Source organism: Pygoscelis adeliae, unplaced genomic scaffold, assembly GCF_000699105.1.
Source record: "Pygoscelis adeliae isolate BGI_AS28 unplaced genomic scaffold, ASM69910v1 Scaffold171, whole genome shotgun sequence".
In the NCBI taxonomy this organism is placed as follows: Eukaryota; Metazoa; Chordata; class Aves; order Sphenisciformes; family Spheniscidae; genus Pygoscelis; species Pygoscelis adeliae.
This window is the reverse complement of record NW_008824186.1, coordinates 2,124,074-2,128,180: the sequence shown is the minus strand read 5'-3', so window position 1 is coordinate 2,128,180 and position 4,107 is coordinate 2,124,074. Positions and strand designations below refer to the sequence as shown.

Sequence of the window (4,107 nt, the reverse complement as noted above, 5' to 3'; positions counted from 1 at the left end):
ATGTGGATCTTGAAAAGTTTTAATCCAAATGCATCACATTGAATGCTTGTTTCTCATAATATAAGTCATACTTCCGTGACAGTTACATCAGTTAAAAAAAATACTTTAGATAAGGAATTCCAAGGATAAAAAAGTAGTTAACTTTGTCTAGTCTTATCTCTGTTTTCAGGGGATAAATATTGTAAACAAAATATTTCAGACAATGTGAAAAACAGTAAAGTAATACTGTAATTTGAAATCCTACCATGAATTAATTCCCTGCTTAACAGGTATTGCTAAATGCTGTGGGAAAGACTAAAGACCATGGCCTGAAAGTTTAAAAAAAAAAAATGAAGTGGAACCTTCCCGTATTCCACCCTCCTTGTGTTGATCCGTACTTGCTGCAGGTACTCTTCAGGTTAGGTGACTACAGCCTGGATACCTTCAGTGGTCACAACAATGCGTTGCCAACCAGCACGCCTCTGGGTTGTTTGGATTTCATAATTTCTACCCAGAAAACTAAACTGAAGTCTATGCAGCTCTACCTGCCGGCTGACAAGGAAAAACCCTGCCTTCCTCTTTGTGTTAGTTCTGACATTCATTGAGCGTTTTCCTGAGCTGATTCAACTCACTCGGGAAAACCCTTTTTTGCTGGGCGTGTTGAATCTGCTAAATGGGAGGTTCAACGCCAGCAATGGAGAGTTATCACCAGGAGAATTTAACTGGATGTGTGGAAAGCAGATCAAGAAATTTGTGAGAGACCAGTTCTCTCCCTTTTCACAGTGATGAACTTTGAGTGTGGCTTGCTGTTTCTTGCAATTGCACCCTATGTTAGTAGTGACTGAGCGAAGGGCCTGGTGGATGGAATTACAGCCCTATGGTCTTGCCTTCTCCCATCCTTATCTTTGTGGTTTTGCTCCTCTGGGCAGCTCTAATAGCACAGCCTTGTTCAGGACTCAAGTTCGTTCAAGAATTAAGAGTCCAGCTGATATAAACAACTCATAAGCTGATATAAACAACCCATACTGGCCATAAAAAATGTTTTGATGATACAGGTTATAGCAGTTTGACGAGTAAAACAAATTGTTCTAGCCAAAGCATTTTCTGCCTGTGTCTACGCTTGGGATTTTGGTAACTAAAATAGCACAAAATGTCATTGGTAGGTGTGCTGCCAGAAGCTTCTAGCCTGCATTTGTCCTCAGATCATCTCTTTTTGCTGCATGATAGATTGCATCTATTGGAAATACCTTCTTCTAGAACTTCTGTTTCTTCTCTCCACTCTGAGCACTCGCACCTAACTACTGCTTATCCTCTGCAAAGGTATAGAAACAAGGAGGAACAAAGAGCCTATGGAGGTGTGTGTTTCAATGCTGAAGTTTATAAATGAATCTAAATGACACGGGCCTCCTTCCACTGAGTTACTTAAGTACTCTGAAACAAAACACTCCCCTCCAAATGGTATCAGTAGTCCACGTTACTTACAGGTGTAATAGGCATTTCTGTATTAACCCCTCAGTCTCGCCTACCAGCACAAATGTACCTGCCAAGAGAAAATTAGGACAAGGAAGTGTTTACTGTTTTTCAGATGACAAAAAAATCATGCGAGGGCTTCTTAGACACAGTTGTATTTAACCTCTGAGAGAAATGTTCACCAGAGTGTTTAAAACTTGCTGATACATCCTACGTAGACTTACCGCGTATTGTGGGTAGTTAAAAACTCTTCTGTGGCCAAAGTAAACCTTACAAGTAGTTGACTGAAGGAGGAAATTAAGCGCTTCAGCTTGCAATGGCACTAGCCGGACCTTTCATGTCGTTGGGGCCCTTTAGTCCTAAGTATGATGAAATTTGCACTGAGCATAACGAAGCCTTTGAGAGATGCTGTGCTCCACAAAAGCAACTGAAGGAGTTTCGAAGACATTTGAGAGTTTGATTACATGCTGATGATACTCCCATTGCAGGCTGAGTGGAAGTCTAGCTTGATCTAATTAACAAAAACTGGAACATGAGGACAAAACTGACAGTGGTGAGATGTTTTGGGAGGCTCTGTTATTTAGCAAACGTGACCAACTCAAAACTCCAGAGAGAGACGAGTATAACGGGAGAGGTTAATCACCCCAAAATCACCCCCTTCTTTTCTAAACCTAAATTAAAATATGTTTCTGAAAGCTGATGAAAATTGTGCAAATGTGTCAGCGGAGCATTGGATTCATAATTTTGTCTATTTTTAGAGGATCAGTATCATTCAAGTTTACAACCATATTTGGATCATTTTGGTTATCAAACTATAAGAAGTTGCATGCTGAAAAATAAGAAAATTGCTAGAAATAGTTCCTAAGAAACAGCTGTAAAAAATATGTCGAGACTAGTTAGTACCTGAGGAGGATGATTTTTTTTTCAGTAGATCACAAGCATTTAATTTGGGGTGACGTGTGCCAATTTATGTTTGCGGATGAAATACACTTACAGATTGAATCAGCATATTCTTAATGCTTTATTTTGTTAAGTCATTTTAGAGTTTGTATGGTTAAGTAATCATCAAGAATGTTTATCAACATTCAAAGTCTTTTAAAATAGATTATATGTTAATAAAATGTGTATGAATAATTCTGTAGGACTTTTTTTTAGGAGACGTGTGAAGAGAAGCTTGATTAATATCTATAAAATTAGTAAGGAAAAGATGTGATGAGTGGCTCTTGAGAGCTATAATTTACTAACATTGACACCCACCTATTTTTTCCCACCCCTAAATTATATGTTTCATCACTTACAAGACTGAGTATTGGCGGTGTTACAGTAGTAACTCCAATGTTAGGTCTTAGTACTTCCATACAATAACTCTGTCATCTTCAATTAATTAATTCAAATTCTGACTTAGCATCCTAACAATCTTTATTACAAGGTTAAAATCAAGCAGACACGCGTTGCAAGTACTGGAACAAGTAGCAAGAGAAAAATAGGAGAGTACATGTAGTTGTGCAAGTAAATAAAGAAATTGTTGGTTATTTTTGGCAAGAGGTAGAGAAGCATGTGATGTCCAGTTGTAGCTGTAGCCAAGGATTTATCTTGGGGCTGACGACTTTATAGGCAAACAGTAATTCCTTTTTTGCTCCACATCAGCTGAATACTATTTAGGGTCAAGAATGCTGCTTGCAGAATTTGTCCAGTCCTACAACCAACCACTAATATTTAAGTGATGTATAATATTAGGGGCATGTTGTTACTTGAGGGTGTATCCTGTTGTTCTGTCAAGAGTTGAGCAAGACAAAATGCTGAACTGTAACGTGGGGCACAAAACGGTCATTACGTTTGCTCCGTCCTGTTACTTGTATAGCGAGTGGTGTGTTTGATGGTATCTGGCTAACGTGGCAGGGACTGCTCGTCAGGGAAAGATGGCAGACCGGCTCTAGCAGGTTGGTGCTTCACAGTTATTTTTCAGGGCCGGGTAGAGGAGTCTCTTCATCTTGTAAAGCAAGAGCACTCCTTTAAACGAATTTGGAGTTCACATGTTCACTCTCACATTGTCATCAGCTTAGAAAAGCTGCAGGTCTTGAGAGTCAGATCTTTTCCCTGATGCCAGTTTCCTCATCATGCATGTTACGTATCTGTGAACGTTATGGGAGTTGGCAGCTAATGAGATGGGGAAGAAGAGCTCACCATTCAGTCTTTGACGATTAGGATTGCTGTCGCTGGAGGACTATTAGGAGTTTTGCAGGTGCTCCTCGGGGAGCTCTCCGAAAGCACGAGGTTGCCTTCCTCCAGGTAGTGACAGATCGGGGCGGGCAGAGGACAGTTAGCTGTAGGAGCATCTCAGGTTGTCCTCACGCGGCCTCCCGGGGGGACCGTCAGCTGGCAGTGAAGAGGCAGAGGGTCCTGCCTCGGCTCTGCCGCTAAGCTGCTTGCTTGGGGAGATGATGGCCACACACCTGCCTCGCCTCATCCATGCGATGGGGCAGGATAAGCGCCAGGCGTTACTTACAGTGCCGGCGCCCAGCTTCGTCCGAGCCAGGGGAGCTGCGACCGGCGGGGGGGGGTTGTTTATGCGCTTAGGGGCTGAGAGAGGGCTCGGGGCGGCTGCGGGCTCCCCGCGCTCGGGAGAGGGGAGCCCTCGCAGCGCCGGGGGAGGCAGCG

General features: G+C 42.3%; 1 protein-coding gene and 1 long non-coding RNA gene across 3 annotated transcripts in view; one reads left to right on the top strand and one right to left on the bottom strand.

The window, feature by feature from the left end:
* Window positions 1–3,876, bottom strand: part of LOC103925736 — a 28,105-nt gene extending 24,229 nt beyond the window's left edge. For both annotated transcript variants that reach the window (XR_664042.1, XR_664043.1), the window contains exons 1-2: window positions 3,634–3,876; window positions 1,462–1,519 (exon numbers count right to left, since the gene is read on the bottom strand). This is a non-coding gene — a long non-coding RNA (uncharacterized LOC103925736). The remainder of the gene's footprint in view (window positions 1–1,461; window positions 1,520–3,633) is intronic.
* Window positions 1–4,107, top strand: part of HIPK3 (homeodomain interacting protein kinase 3) — a 116,522-nt gene that overhangs the window by 31,807 nt on the left and 80,608 nt on the right. The gene's annotated exons all lie outside the window — the stretch shown is intronic.